Source organism: Hemiscyllium ocellatum, unplaced genomic scaffold, assembly GCF_020745735.1.
Source record: "Hemiscyllium ocellatum isolate sHemOce1 unplaced genomic scaffold, sHemOce1.pat.X.cur. scaffold_470_pat_ctg1, whole genome shotgun sequence".
Lineage (NCBI taxonomy): Eukaryota > Metazoa > Chordata > Chondrichthyes > Orectolobiformes > Hemiscylliidae > Hemiscyllium > Hemiscyllium ocellatum.
The window spans coordinates 436,994-454,479 of record NW_026869074.1 but is presented as its reverse complement, the minus strand read 5'-3'; positions in this window follow the sequence as shown (position 1 = coordinate 454,479).

Here is a 17,486-nt window from a genome sequence, read left to right as displayed (position 1 = left end):
CAGGCTGGGAGTTCCCACCACACCTGGAGCAGCTTTTAGTTACTTAGAGTAGCAGGGAGCACTGGGGCAGCGGCTTGGGAGATCCAACTTCACCCGGAGCAGCTTCAAATGATGTGGAGCAGCAGGGAGCATTGGGACATCAGACTGGGAAATCCAGCCTCACCTGGAGCAGTCTCTATTGACATGAAGAAGCAGGGAGCATTGGAACATCAGACTGCGGGATCTTACCTAATTTGAAGCATCTTCAGTAGACATGGAGCAATACGCTTTGCGACATCCGTCTGGGAGCTCCACTCTCACTTGGAGCAGTTTTTAATGTCAAGTAGCAGCGGGAAGCATTGGGATATCAGAGTGATCGATCCAACCTCAACTGGACCGCTTGCATTGACATGGAGGAGGGAGCATTTGAACATCAGAGTGGGAGCACCAACCTCACAAGGACCAGCTCTTAATGACACGTAGCACCTGGGAGCATTTGGGCATGAGAGTGGTAGATCCAACCTCAACTGTACCGCTTCTATTGACATGCAGCAGGGAGCATTGAGGGATCGGACTGGGAGCCCCAACTTAAATTGGAGAAGCTGCTATTGACATGGAGGAGTAAGGAGCATTGGAATGTCAGGTTGGGAGCTCCAACCTCACCTGGAGCAGCTGGTATTTACATGGAAGAGAAGGGAGGATTGGGACATTAGGCTCGGGGAAAGGATATTCAACTATTTTAGTCTGAAGTAAAGTAGGTTTCAAAACTCAGATGTTAATTGATTTATGAATAAACTTTACCAGGAAAATAATTAATACTTTCGATACTAAAGACAGGTCCTGCAACAGAGAGAAATGGGAGCGATGTTTCATGTCTTTGTCTTTTCTTTTCTGGCCGACTCTGCACTGGATTACATCACCGGAAGAACGTTTTCACTCATTTCATATTGTTCAGTTTCCTGCAAATACAGACAGGTCATTAACGTAATCTAAATCTGAAAATTAATGGGAATATGCGATGTTATGATTAGGCTGGAGTTTACCTCTAATTATGGTGAAAACGCAGCAAAGTAAGTTGCAATTTTCTTGATCAGGAGCGACCTCATTGATTGGCTGCTCAAATTGTGAATGGTCGTTATTTTAAGACAATTTGAAGTGGATCATTGATGTTGATTATTTTTGTTCTTTGTTCACCTTGTGACTGTTACTGTTATTGCTCATGTCATTGTCAGCACCACAGCTCTGCAGCGTGTAAAATTTCAGCTGTGCATCTGGCCAGTGGTGCAGCCATTCGTATAGCTGGCTGCGGATCAGGCAGGTGCAGGGTCAACTTTTGCTTGGCGCAAGCGCATTGTGGAGAATCAGCACACATCCAAACTTTTTTTTGTTCCACTGAGGTGGATAATATTTGAATTTTTCATCTCCACGAACGAATATTCGTTTACTGTCTTCGATCAATTAAACATTACCAAGAGCTCTCAATGTTAAAAATCACATTGCATCAGATTGTACCGAACAAGCATATTTGAAGCGCCAGTGTTCCGTGCACTGTTTCTTCATCAGGTGGTTGTCAACTGTTGGACTCTAATCTGGCTTTGTATGATTTTTAAATTTGTCCACCCCAGTCCAACACCAACACATCTAAGTGATGGGTACCATCGACACCACGAACGGTCAGTTAAAGTCCAGATGATCTTCCAAAAGATCGCGCATATTGACACACACATCAGGTTTCTGCAGAAAGACACCCACCTGATGAAGGAGCGGCTCTCTGAAAGCTAGTGTTTCCAAATAAACCTGCTGGACTATGCCCTGACGTTGTGTCATTTTTAACTTTGTCTACCCAACTCAAACACTGGCACTTCCATATCATAGAGAACGTCAGTCATGTCCCAGCGCTGTCAGAGAAGGCAATCTTGGAATAGCCTCACTCATTGTTCAGAAGATACGTTTAATTTTCAGAAACCAACCCACTCAATCGTGAATTACTACAGATTGTTAATGTGCTGACCTGTTTGTTTTAGCTTTACATTAAATGGAAGCCGGTTAGCTCAGTCCGCTGGCTAACTGGTTTTTGGTATAGAGTGAGAATAACAACGTGGGATTAACTGTCGCACTGTCTCAGGGTGCCAGAAGGATCATCATCTCCTCTGCTTACGTGATCTTTAATACAATGTGACTCTAGTGAGTAGGAATGCACCTGTCGATGTCAAGCATCATCATCATTGCCATCGATTGCCTTGGTCATTTGGTCACAATGACCAGGAACGGGACTGAGTCCTTTTAATACTCACTGATTTAATGGGATAGAGAAAAACGTTGTGAAAATAGACTTGATTGAAAACTGGGTTGCCAAGGGTCGCTGCGTAGTTTACAGAAAATGTTACATTATCACAGGGCTTCTCACTCGGTCGGCTTCAGTTCGGCACAGAATTCGAATCAACCACACTTCACGAACATGCTTCTGTAAGATCCTACAGACAACATGAAACACACTGCACTCATCATTAATCTTCACCATGGCTTCATCCAAGGACATAATGCACAGTTTTCATGAATACTGAAGACATAAGTATGTCATGCAAGAGTAAATTGAATTTCAGTTTAAATTGTAAAGTGATAAGAATCTCGAGTAAGATACAGAACGCCCGAAATTCATGTTTATTACCGTGGTCAGAACTCTAGTCAGAAAAAGGGGAAATCTGTCCCTGAATCCCCAATATCTAACCGGCAGTTTGCTCCATGTGTCTAGTTGGAAACCTGTGTGAAGGAGCATGAAGCTTGAAAGAGCACCTGGGAGAATCCTCCACTGTCTTATCTGAATCTACAACAGGAGTTGTGAGAGCGGTGGGATAAAGGGGAGGACCTTGGTATTCCGTGGTGTAGATTCACATTGTCCTCATCATGCTATTGTTTAAAATCCTCTGTCAGAAACAGCACAGACTGAGAGGAATAGGAGGGGACCATTTTACCCGCCAGCGCTACCCCGCCATTTGACATAATTACGGCTGATCGAACAGGTCAATGTCTTTTCCCAGCCCATCTACATCAACCTAACACTCAAAGGGAAAAACACACTGAATAAATCGAAACACTCTGTGCAACCGTGGGAGGGAACTGTGTTGAAAGACAGTGGGTATCTGCAGTGGGTTTTGTGAATGAGCAGCCGATTGCTGGCTGATCATATTTCAAATGATATGATTTTCTTAAAACTCACCACCAAGAAAGCGAAGAACCTTCTCTGGTCAGTAGCAGGGACGAGAACTCCAGACGATGGGAACTGACGATGAAGCAGCAGAACAATCATTAAATCAGCTGAAATCTGAACTAAATTGCAATTCTGGCGGGAATCAAACCCACAAACTGTGAATCGCGATCTTAACAAATGCAGTAGATGTCCACCACGTCTTTCATTGTGCCACTGAGCTGCGCTAGCCTCCATTTTACTGCACCGAAAGTTACAGTATTCAAGTCTTTCAATAAATATCTGTTTATCTGCGCCCCACCTTCCAGTACCTGGTCCTTATCCGTGCATGCTCTAGCTCCTCAAGTGTTCGGCTAAATACTCCTGAAGCATTTGGATGACTCTTAGCTTTACCACACGTTCAAATAGTGAGTTCCAGACAAACAACCCTCTCTGGATGTAAACATTCTTCCTAAATCTTCACTGAAAATCCTCCCTGTAGCGTTTCATCTATAACCCTGGTTATTTACCCTTCCCATAAGAAGTTTATTCCTGTCAAACATATCTATTGCATTTCTGTGCACGTTAATCAATTTCTCTCTCAGCTTTCTCCGCTCTCAGATAAAGAGCCCCAGTCGAGCTCATCTATCTTTGCATTGGCGAGAGTGTAGTGCGTTAAAAGCACAGAACGTCTGGCAGCATCCGAGGAGCAGGAGAATCGATGTTTCGGGCATAAGCCCTTCATCAGGAATGAGGCTTTTGAGTCGGGATTGAGGGAGGGGAATGGGGTTGGTGGTCAGGTAGCTGGGAAACCGATAGATGGATGAAGAGAGGTAGAAGGTTGTAGTTCGGAGGGGAAATGATGGCCGGGTCCAGAGAGCAGTGCCTCGCTGGAGGCTTGGGATTGGGATAATGTTGGGGGAGGTGAAATGGGGAAGCTGTTGAAATACACATTTATCCCGTATGGTTGCAGGGTCCTAAGGTGGAACAAAAGATTTTCTTCCTCCAGGTATCGGCTGGCAATGGAATGTCGTTTCTTTTTTCCCGAAACATCGATTTTCCTACTCCTCAGACGCTGTCTGACGTGCTGGGCATTTCCAGCACTACACTCTCGACTCTGAGCTCCAGCACCTGCAGCCCTCACTTTCGCAGGGGGAATGGTCGAGCTCAGGTACCACGTTGATAAATCTCCTCTGACCACAATCCCGTCCAAACGCACGTTTCCTGAAGGCTGGCAATCACAACAGAATAAAGTTATCAAAAGAAGTGTAGAAACATCGGAACCAAATCAGCTGGTCTAGTGCATCTGGGGAGAAATTTTCGAGCCAAACAATCCGCCTTTGGAATGAATGGTATTTGTAGATGGGGCAGGAACATGAAAGAAGATATTCTGGGTCTAAAATGATTGAACTCCATGTTGGGTACTGAAGATTGCACTGTCTCTCATTCGGAAATGACGTGCCACTCTTCCAACTTGCACAGGCCATGCGGGAGCTCTGCAGCAGACCAAACTGACATGGAGGCATGGGAACACAGTGGGAATTTGCAGTGACAGGAATCTAGAAGCTCAAGTTCTTTTTCTGTTTGCAGACAGAACATAGGTGTACTCGCGTTTGTCACCCATTCTGTTTTTTTCTCCCCAGTCTTGACGAGATCACATTGTGAGCAGGAAATGCAGCTTGCTAAATTGAGTGAGAGGCAGATAAATCACTGGAACTTTAGACAGTGAGGAGAGACATCGTAAACAAGTAGCATTGCATCTTCTGAGATTTCGTGCAATTGTGCAATATGGGGAAGTGTTGGGGGCCAAAGAGGACTGGATAATGGTGCTCAGAGAGAAATTGTCCTACATAGTGGCGGTATTCCGTGGTATGGGCGAGTGGGGAATGGATAGTAGAATGTATATTTTCCTGAGCTACCTTCTATAAGTAAACACTTCACTACGAGCAAAACTACCTAATGATTTTCATTCCAACACTCTAGGTACAGCTTACAGAAGTCACGTGTTTGCACAGTCACTGTCATTGTGTCTCCCCGGGAGCAGCAGCACTCCCACACGCTGATTCAGACAACACAGTTCTTAGTCTGACATGTCCGTTCGAGAATGGAAGGACAGGTATTAATAACCACTCTTGTAACTGAGTACCTGTATTGCTCAATAATAATCGCTTAACTATCCGAACCCCTTTTTAAATCACTTGATACAGAGCCTTGAATGTCTTGGCATCACAAATGCACATCTGAATACTTCGGAAAGTTATGTGGATTTAGCCTCTCCGATCCTTGCATGCACTGTGTTTCAGATTTCAGCCACCCACTGCTTGCAAACGTATTTCCACGCATTCACTGTAATCTTTCCGCATCTGACCTTAACTCGATGCCTGCTCATGATGGAAATCGCCGTCAAAGTGAAACATGCATTTCAGTCTAAGCTATCCATACTCCTTTATATTTTGTACATCTTAATCATGCTCCCTCAATCTACTCTGCTCCACGAAATACAAATCCAGTTTGTTCAATATCTCTTCTTCAGCCCAGACAATATCCTGGGAAATCTCCCCAGCATCGTTTGCAGTGCGATCAGATCCCTGCTATAATGTGAACTGCATAACTACACAGAATAGTCTCGCCAGAGCCGAATGAACAAGTGAAATAAATGATGTGGAAGTCCACGGAACCTGGTGTTTTTTTTTTAACAAAGTTTATTTTCCTCAATGCGGCCCTGTGCCCTTTTCCTGTGACTGATGTTTCAATAATCGCTGGTCCATGTCAGTAAAAGCTGCTACATGAGGAGTTATCTCACAGCCGCGGTATAGAAATGGATCAACTGGGTTGAAGGTCCCGATAGTGAGATTTGCGCATGGTCACCCAGCAACAGTGAGCACAGCAGCACAGACAGAATGAGGTCAATGTGAAAGTGACTGTAAGGGAAATGGGAGGCGGTACTTAAAGAAGGTAAGTGATTGCAGGAGGGAGAGAAGGAAAGGGGTTTGATGGAAAAAAAATCATAATGTCTGAGAAAATGTCATGTAAAATCAACTAATTCCTTTCTGTGTTTCTTCAACATGAATCACAAGGAGGAAAATGCAGTAACTCGGATTCCAACGAGCTTCCTACGGCCACAATGCAGAATACTTTAAAATTCAAACCATAAATGAGTCATGCAGGGAAATACATTTAAAAAAAAACCCAGCAATTATCACAGTGACAGAGGATATGTTAGGTAGAGTAGCAGATGCACAATAGGAATATTAGGCGAGCGATAGTAGACATGTGGGAAATCAGAATTAGATGAATTTTAAATTCGATATGCCCAGACGCTGTGGTGGTTCCATCAAGTACTGCATGTTGAAGATTGACTTTGATAGATTTCTAGAAACAAAAATGTTCAGGGTAGAGTGCGGGATATTGGTGCATTGTATGTTTCAATAACAATGAGTTTGAAAACGGTTGCTTCCCAAACTTTTTCACACAAGGAGGTACCCATTGCTTCAGTTAGTCACACAACCCCAGTTCCAAGAACCGGAATTCGACAAACGTCGTGGCGCAGCCGCCAATACAAAACCGGAAGTGGGGTCGGAAATGAGCACGTGAAGCTATTCTGTTGCATCAGTGACATGATTGGTAAAGGCGCGATCATAGACTCATAGAGATGTACAGCATGGAAAGAGACTCTTCGGTCCAATCCGTCCATTCCGACCAGATGTCCCAATCCAATCTAATTCCTCCTGCCAGCATTCAGCTCATGTCCCTCCAAATCCTTCTTATTCATATACCCATCCAAATACCTTAGAAATGTTGCAATTGCACCAGCCTCCATTGATTCGTCTGGCAGCGTATTCCATACACGTGCCACCCTCTGTATGAAAAAGTTACCCCTTAGGTCTCGTTTATATCTTTCCCTTCTCAATCTAAATCTATGCCCTCGCGTTCTGGACTCCCCGACCTCAGGGAAAAAAAACCTGACTATCCAAGCACGTGAAATGATGAGGCTGGGTGTGATTCTGGTCAAAGGCGGGGTGGAAAGGTATATTCGTCTCAAATTATCATATTATTAACAATCAGCAGCAGCATTAACCCGCACTGAGGATTGGCTCAGAGGAAGTCTGAGAATTCGAATTAGATTGGATGACTTGCAGTGTGACCACACCGACCCGCCGAAGCAACCCACCCATACCCCTTCACCAAATATTACGGGTAGTTTTAGCATTGCCAATTCAACGAACCAGCACATTTTTGGACTGTGGGAGGGCACCCATGCAAACTTGGGGAGAACGTGCAAACTCCACATAGTCAGTCGCCTGAGTCGGGAATTGAACTCCGGTCTCTGGTACTGCATGGCAAACCACTGTGCCACCATGCCACCCACGGTGAAAGCATTCTCAAAGATTTTCCTTAACAAAGCGGCATTTTGTTATTTTAACAGTAAGAACTGATTTTGCTCACATCATCTCCACATCAATCTCTTGCTCCACTGAACAATCCAATCCAGTGTACATTGCTTCCATTCCAACATTGAAACGCGATCTGTTCTCTCTCCATCTGTGATAATCTGAATTGACAATGTCATTCTTTGAATGGAGAAATGCAGCAGGGACTTGTTAGTGCAGAGGCGATCTATTGGGATGGTAATATTTGGAGACTGGAACGTGGCAGTTGCTGATAGTTAAATTCGAAGAATAAAATCTGGAAAATAAAACCAATCTCAGGAACAGCGAAAATAACTTTATATAGCTGAAAATCCATTCATTCATGTCCCTTCGAAAGGGAAATCTGCCGACCGTAATGAATTCTGTCAACATGTGACTCCAGACCCACAACAATGTTGTTAATCCATGACTTAGTTCAAGGTGAATTAGAATTAACAACAAATGCTCTTCAATTCAATGATAGCCACATTCCGTGGAAGAATAAGGAGCTGTTAATCCCAACCAGCAATGAACCATGGCTGGATGCGTGTTTCCAGTGAAATGCCACTGTACTCTGATGTAGATCAATGGTATAGACTTAGTTGCAGGAGCCATGATTTAGAACTTTGCTGATGATGCAACAATTGGTCGTATAGTTGACTAAGGTTAAAATGCCAGGGACTGCTGGGATGTATCAATCAGGTGGAAAGGTAAAATGCTGAATGGAATTGAATTCAGACCAATGAGTGTAAATGAATTTGGGGAGAAGAAACAATGACAGTGAGCGTTCTGTGTGGTGTAGACAGACAAAGAGATCATGGAGTCGACATGCACGATCTCTGAAGATCAATGGTTAGGGAAATCAGTTGGACTGAAGTATGTACGGCAGGAGCTGGATTCAAATCAATATTAGAGTGGTATTGAAGAAGCATAGCAGGTCAGGCAGCATCCGAGTTGCAGAAAAAAGTGACTTTCCGGGCAAAGGACCTTCATCAGGAATAAGTCTGGGAGCCTCAAAGGTGGAGACATAAATAGGAGGACTGGGTCTGGGAAGAATTTAGCTGAGAGTGCAATAGATGGATGGAGATGGGGTTAAAGGTGGTAGGTCGGTGAAGAGGGTGGATCGGATAGGTAGGAAGGGAGGTAAACAGGTGGGACAGGTCAGTTGGATGGTGCCAAGCTGGAAGGTTTGAAGTCGGATAAGGTGGGCGTGAGGAGATGAGGAAACTGGTGAAGACCACATTGATGCCCTGGGGTTGAAGGGTCCCGACATGGGGGATGAGGCGTCGGGTGGTGAGGGAATGGTGGTGGAGGAGGCCCAGGATCTGCATGTTGTCGGGAGAGTGTGGAGGGGATTTGATGTGTTCGGTCTTGGGGCGCTCAGGTTGAATGTTGCGGGAGTCCTGGAAATGTTCACTGAAACGCTCTGCGAGAAGGTGTCTGTTGGTCCCAGTGTAGAGGAGGCCCAACCTCTTGAGCTACCAGTATCCTGTATTCCCAATTCCTCCACCTGCTTTGTATCAGCTCCCAAAGGAGAAGCACAGCAGTTCAGACTGCATACGAGGAGCAGTAAGATCGACGTTTCGGGCAATAGTTGAGCTGGGGAGGGGATGAAGGTGATAGGTCAGGGAAGAGGGTGGAGTGGATAGTTGGAAAGGAAGATTGGCAGGGCGGATAAGACATGGGGACAGGTGCTGAGCTGGAAGTTTGGAGCTGGTGTGAGGTGGGGAAAGGGGAAATGAGGAAACTGTTGAAGTCCACATTGATGCCCTGGTGTTGAAGTGTTCCGAGGCAGAAGATAAGGCGTTCTTCCTCCAGGCGTCGGGTGGTGAGGGAGGGACGGTGAAGGAGGTTCAGGACGTCCATGTCCTCGGCTGAGTTGGAGCGGGAGTTGAAATTTTGGGCGACAGGGCAGTGTGATTGATAGGTGTGGGTGTCCCAGAGATATTCCGTAAAGTGCTCTGCTCGGAGGCTTCAAGTCTCTCCAATGTGGAGGAGGTCATATCGGGAACCGTGGTTACAATAAATGATATTGGTGGATGTGGAAGGCTCCTTTGGGGCCTTGGATGGAGGTGAGGGAGGAGATGTGGGCGCAGGTTTTGCAATTCCTGCGATGGCAGGGGAAAGTGCCAGGACGGGGTTGGGGGTTGTTGGAGGCCGTGGACCTGACCAGGTTGTCACGGAGGGAACTGTCTTTGGGGAAGGCAGAAAGGAGTGGGGAGGAAAATATATCCCTGGTGGTGGGGTCCGTTTGGAGGTGGCGGAAATGTCGGTGGGTAATTTGGTTTATGCAAAGGTTGGTATGGTGGAAGATGAGCACCAGCGAGGTTCTGTCCTTGTTACGAGTTGGAGGGGTGGAGTCAGAGGGCGGAGGTGCGGGATGTAGACGAGATGCATCGGAGGGCATCTTTCACCACGTGGGAAGGGAAATGGCAGTCTCGAAAGAAGGAGGCCATCATGGTGTGTTCTGCACTCGGTACTTCATTCTCCCTACATCCACCCTCCTCTCATTTATCTCTCTAACCTTCAGGCACTCTGCCTTTATTCCTGATGAAGGGCTTTTGCCCGAAATGTCGATTTTACTGCTCCTTGGATGCTGCCTGAACTGCTGTGCTTTTCCAGCATCACTCTGATCTAACCTCTGGTTTCCAGCATCTGCAGTCATTGTTCTTTCCCTCTGCTCCCAAAGGACCATTTCCACCACATAACACACCAGATGGCCTCCTTCTTTAAAGACCAGACCGTCCCCTCCTATGTGGTTGAAGATGCCCTCCAACGCATTTCATCCATGTTCTGTACCTCCGCCCATGAACCCCACACCTCCAACTACAGCAAGGACAGAACCCCACTGCTCGTTATCTTCTATCCCACCAACCTCCGCATAAATCGCATCATCCGCTGACATGTTCATCATCTCTAAACGGATTCAACCACTAGGGATTTGTTCCCCTCCCCACCCTATCCACTTTCCGCCGAGGCCATTCGCTCTGTGACTGCCTAGTAAAGTCCACGGCCTCTACTGATCCACCCATCCCTCCTGGCACCTTTCCCTGTCACTGCAGGAATGGCAAAAAATGCACCCTCACCTACACCCTCATCTCTGTCTAAGGCTCCAATTGAGGCTTCCACATCCAACAAAGATTCACCTGCACTTCCGTACATGTCATTTCTTGTAACCGTTGCTTCTAATGCGGTCTACTCTAAATTGGGGAGACCGGATGCCTTCTCACAGAGCACATCAAAGAATATCTCCAGGACACCCGCAAGAATCAACCTCAGTGTCCTATGGCAAACATTTCAACTCCCCCTCCCACTCTCCCGAGGATATGCATGTCCTTGGTCTCCTCCATCGCCACTGCCTCAGCAACCGATGCCTGCAGGAAGAAATCCTCATCTTCCGCCTTGGGACACTTCAACCTCATGGCATCAATTTGGACTTCAACAGTTTTCTCATTTCTCCATTCTCTTCCTTACCCCAGTCCCCACCTTTCTGCTCAACACCGTCCTCCTGACCTGTCACACCTGCGCATCTTCATTCCCACCAATCCAATCCACCTTCTGTTCTGACACGCCCACCTCCATTCACCTACTGCACTCTCAGCTACCTTCTCCCCAACACCACCCTCCTCCCAGTTATCTCTCTATCCCATATGCTCCCAATCTCATTCCTGATAAAGGACCTTTCCTGAAATGTTCATTTTTCCTGCTCCTCAGATGTCCCGGACCTGCTGTGCTTCTCCAACACCACTCTAACCTGGGGGGAATCAGTTAATTGAGAGGTTTTTCGGACATTGTCTAATGTTGACTACAGGCTGTGGATGATAGTAGAAAATTAGCAAACACCAGATTAGGGAACAGCTGATGGACTGAGCACAAGTCCTGTCACCGCATAAATCAACACGTTTTAAAATTGTAAGATAAAAGATGGAAGGCTGAAGTATGCAACTTTTTCCATCACGACCGTTTCACCAATGAGTTTATCACTGATTCCTTTCCAAGTCAGGGTGCTATGGCCCTTGGAGGGGAACTTTCAAATGGTAGTGTTTCGTTGCATCTTCCAACCTTGTCCTTAGAGTCAGGACAGCTGTTGAGCTTTGAAGGTTCTGTCAAAAATGCCCAAATGACTTACTCCAGTGCATCTTGTAGATGCAATTGTGCCTTAGTGGTGAAGGGGAATGAATATTACAGGTATTGAAGAGGGTTCAATCAAGTGACTGCATTGTCATGGACTGTGTCCAGTTCCTTAAGTGGTATGGAAGTGACACGCATCGAAGCAAATAGAGTTATGTTCCACGTCTCATTTGTGCCTTGCAAACGATGTAGGGTTCACGGAGACACGAGTTGAGGTTATGATCATAAACATGTCTACCAAAGGACATGATTTTATTGTCAAAATGTTTATATCGCCAGTTTCTATCCTATTTTTCCCCCTTAAATACAAGCTCTGGGTAGTATTACCCCATGTAATCGTCCACGATTACACGGGGTAATTTGGTTTCAGTAAAGCCATTGAATGTCAGTGGGATATGATTAGATTCTCATTTGTCAGAGTTATCATTACTGTATTTCGACCTTGTGTGGACAAATCTGATTCCAGTCGCTGTCTGATTTCAAATTCCAGTTCCCATCTGTGCTTGAAATTTCAAACATTTCTTCGCATAAATTTCTCCACCTGCCTTCATAATATGTAAGGACGCTGCAGGGAGCAGCAGAGATTTATGGATATATTGTCAACACACGAGAAAACGGAGCTTCGTGGAATGATTGGTTCGGCTGGGATTATTCTCTTTGAAACAAAGGAGGCGGAGGGGACCTGTATAATCACATGATAACATTTATAAACGTTCAATATTCATGGGATCTTGACAGGGTAGTTACGGGCAGGTGGTTTACCCTCTGGTATGAATGGAACACCAGAGGACATGAACCCAGAATTAGATTTTGCCGATTTAATTCAGAAATGAGGAGTCATTTCTTTGCTCAGGGGCCAGTGAATCAGTGGAACTCCTTACCAAACTGTTGTTGAGGTTGCGTTGTTGTGCATTTTCAAACTGTGCCAGTCAGATCAGAAAGACGATAACGCTTTGTCGAGGCAATGCAAGAGAATGGAGTTGAAGATTATCAGATCAGCCATGAGTTCATTGAGTGTTCGAGCAGACTCGATGGTCTGAATGGCCGACTTCCAGTACTGCATCATTTGGTCTAATGCCTTACTTTGTTGATAAGTTTCGAATTTTGAGGGGATGGGATTAAGTGAGAGAAAAGGTTTCTCAAACTGATCAGACAGATCAGTAACTAGGCTCATAAGCTCATAAACAAGAAAGGTGCTGTGGCCTGGAGACAACAAATGGCACTGGGAACACCACAGATGGGTATGTGCAGACGTTGTGGTTGCTAAAGAAAATTGGTGGATCTAATATTGTTGCCAACTTGGTGATCACGCTGGATGACGGATCCCGGTATGATGCACACAGCAAAAGGTTGTGAAAGAATTAAAGGCTCATTTCATTGGAAAAGTTTTCTGCAGTTCCAATTCAATTGACTGTTTAAAATACTGATCAAAAGTTTGTGTGGTGTGTTACATTAAAATTCACAATCCAACTGGATAAAATATTGCACCTCATCTCTCCTTATTTGTATTGCTTTCATTCGATGTAAATTCATAGAAAGTCAGGATGGAATGAAAGGAGGAAAGAAACGTTTGCACTCCTTTTCATTATCCCAATATAACTTACAATGGAAACAAATTGCTTTATTTCGACTTTGATGAGGTTTCAATTTATCACAAATCTCCGGTGCAATGAAGGGCAAGAACAAGATTCTCCATCCAATGTATACTAAAGATGCCAGGCACAAACGAAAACCACAGCTGTTTTTGATAGAAGTAACAGCCAGAGTAGGATTCAAATGCACACATGCACAATGAAAGACCAACCCGTCGCCTTCACCTCTGGGCCACTCCAGCCCAATGCAAAGGGGCTCACATGTGATTACATATGGTGCACCCAGGGGATAAGAAAGTCCCTGAGAGGAATCGAATCCACACCATTATGTTTCTGCTTTCAGCGAATAATAATACCAGCAAAATCCAAAGAATTGTCCTCGTCCTTGGAAGGAATACCTGTCCTTGATTCATTCCGTGTCAGTACTGTCTCAGAATGAACCAGCAAACATGAAATTGCCGTCACATTCACACACATATTTAGTCTTGACGCATAATTTCTTCAGACAGTTTCTCTCTCACGTGAAGAAGTATATATGGAGAGAGAAGTGAAGGTGATGTTTTAGCTCGATGGGCTTTCTCATATGGCTGAACCTGAACTGGGTAAAATTCCCGGAAATGCAGTTTTCTTCATTTCATTTTATTAATTTTGCTGCAACTTCACTCTGTTCATTGCAATGATCGGACGTGAATTGGATTTATATCATTAGAACGTTTAATGTTGATTCAGTTTTGCTCCGAATTTATTTCAGCTTAAAGAAAATACTGTTGAGAAAAACAGAAAGTTAAACTACAAAACAAGATGCCAGTTTTGATGCTCAGTTACGTTGGCAGATTTCAGTGGGTATCAAATGAACCCAACATCATGCCGATTGTCCTTCCATCTTTAAGGCGTGGGATTAAAGCAGGAAATCGATCTCCAAGAGACAGGTCACTTCCTATTCATTATGGAATATCTTTCCTTGACAATATACAAAATCTGCTCAGTTCCATTTATAATGTTTCATGTAGAATATTAATATAAATCTTTCAAAACTCTGATGGTTCTTTGCTCAATATTATTCAGCTGCATACGTTTTCGATATTTCTTCACTTCTAAATTCGTCCAAATTAGACATTGTTTCCTCACACCTTCCACCGCCCACACCCCCCTCCCCCCCACACACACATCCCACATTTACACTTTTACCTGGCCACAGGCTGTCTCTCTCCTGGTGAAACTCACTCCTTCTGTGTCTCGAAATGTGTCTCTCCAAATATTTGGAAATGGATTCTCAGAGTGACAGAAATTCTTCTCTCATTATTTCTTTGCCCGACATCGGTAGTTTTGAAAGCCTGACGTTCAGAAATTTGCAAACTTGAAAGAGAGAATTTACCACCTATTTACTCTCTCAAAACCTCAAATACTCTGGAAAACTTCCATTCGGTTTTCCTTGGTTCAGTTTCAAATTTTCCAACACGCAAATAAATAAAATTTCATCCCCACGAAACGCCGTCAGCATCGTCTCTAATGTCTTAGCAGCCCAGTAAGCGCTGGCAGTGTCCTCTCTGATAGAATCACCGATTCCCAACAATGCACAAAGTACAATTTAGCCGATCAGGTCTGTCGGGACATTTGAAACAGCATCTCACCCAGACCTAGCTCCCGTCTCTATCCTGGCATGCCTCTTGCTTGTGATTTCAAATAAACCTGTTGGAATGAAACCTGGCATCGTGTGACTGCTGACTTTATCACTGCGTTGCCCATGGCTAACTCACTTAACTTACTGAATTCAGTCCCTGAACACATCAACGAATTTAACACGGCCAATCCACCTAACCTACAGACTTACCAGCAGTGCGAACCAATGAGCAAATGTACCATCATATTGAACACTATCCGTATCATGTTTCATAGCTTTATACACTGGCAACTCAGCCGAGTGAAAGCAAGCTGCGCCCACAAACCGAGCTCAATGCATCCAAACGCGGTTCTGCGCTGTACAACCTCATTAGTGCTGCTGGAAATGTTTCTGCACTCAGATCTGAATGGGTTTACTCTGTTTTCTTCCTCAGATTGCTGCTTTATATAAACACAGTCAGGAACAACTCTATATAATGGTTTTCATTGCAACACGAAACACAATGTGAAGTTTGCAGAAATTACGTGTTTGCACTTTCACTGACACACTCTCTCCCCAGGAGCTGCAGTCCTTCCCCAGCTGATTCTGACAGCACTGTCCGTCCTGTGACATAACCAATCGAGAATGGAAGGCCAGGCATTAATAACCTTCACGGTGGAACAGAGTGACAGGTTTAAACCATTTACGATCCCCCCAGCAGAGAATTGAGCCCAGTGACAGGCGGGGACACTAACCACGATACTGTGGAAGACAACAAAATCGAAGGAGGCCCTGCAGCCTGTTGTGGCCGCACTTGCCCAACACAAATGCTTAACGGCCTGAAACAAGATTTCCATTATTTAGCCCATAGTCTTATATGTCTTGGCATCACAAATTCACATCTGAATTTTTTTCAGATTAAAAGGGTTTCCGCCTCTCTGACCGTTTCTGCACATATAATCAAACCTTTTTGCCTTTTCCCAAAATCTCTTGACCCCAGTGTTCAATCCCTCCATCAATAACAAACGCTTCTTTCAGTCTATCCTATCCACATCCCTCATTATTTTGTACATCTCAGTCATGTCTTCTCCAATCTCCTCTGCTTGGTGACAAACAACCCCAGTCTATCCAATCTCTCCTCATAACTGAAACTCTTCAGCCCAGACAATATCCCATTGAATCTCTCCTGCAACGTTCGCAGTGCCATCACATCATTGCTACACTGTGAATTGCAGAACTGCACACAGTACTCTAGCTAGAGCTAAATTAACTTTTTTTCCTATTCTGTTACAGAATGGGGGCGTCGCTGTCTCGGCAGTATTGATTGCGATCCCTAATTGCACAGCGGGCAGTTGAGACTCAACCGTGTAGCAGTGAGTCGGCAGTCACATCGAGGCCTGACCAGGTAAGATTGACGTCAGTGAACACGATGGTTTTGTTTTTTTCAACAATTGCCCATGGGTTTATAGGTGTTATTAGATTCGTAATTCCAGATATGTATTGAATCTCAATTCTAACACCTGGCATGGTTGGAGTCAAACCCGGATCCCTGGTTCATTTGCTCTGTATCTGCGTGAATAGTCCAGTGGTAATAGCGCTCGGCCATTGCGGAAAACCCGTGAAACTAATCTTTCTGAAAGAAGTCGCTTTTCCTCGATATTGTCCTGTATCATTTTCCTGAGCTTGACCCCCCATAATCGCTTGTCCATATCAGTAAAAGCTGCTACCTGAGGATTGGCCTCACAACAGCCGTAACCAAATGGATCAACTGATCTGCAGGTCCCGATGGTGGGGTTGGGGCACGTTCACCCAGCAACGGTGACCGCAGCAGCACAGACTGAATGGTATCAATGTGAGAGACTGTGTTCGATTCCGCAGTGCCTTAATGAAAGAGGAAATGACTCCACAACCACATGATGAAAAAGCATAGCTCCGAAAACTATTGCTCAGTTAAATCTGTTAGACTCTAACCTGGTGTTGTGTGGTTTTTAACTTTTTATACCATAGTCCAACACCGGCATCTCTAAATTAATGTAATGGGGGTGTGGGATGAAAAGTTCAGTTAGTGATCGTAGGAGGGAGTGAAATCTCTGAGAACGGGTGGATTTGAATTCTGACATATGAAATACAGAGATGTGAGCGAGCAGAATTTGAAGGGAAAAGATCATCACCTTGGAAAAAATTACTTCATCCGAACAACTGATTCCTTTTTGTTTCCCAAGAGCTGGAGCAGATAGAGCAATTACTGCCGTGACTCGGATTCGAACCGGGGTTGCTGCGGCCACAACACAGAGTACCAACCACTATACAATCACAGCATTGCACAGATGAGTGCGCTGACAGAGTGCAATAAGTACAATCTCATAGGACATGTTAGGCAACGCACCAAATGCACAATATCAGTGCTAAGCGAACAGTGGCAGATATGTGGGAACTCAGAACGGGCTGACCGCTTAATATCAGTTCCCATAGTGGCTGTGGTGATTCCATCATTAATATGCTGAAAGCTGAGATAAGTAGATTTCTCCAAAACATCAAAAACTCCGGGGACAGTGCAGGTGTAGTTGAAATGTATGCTTCAATAGTAATGC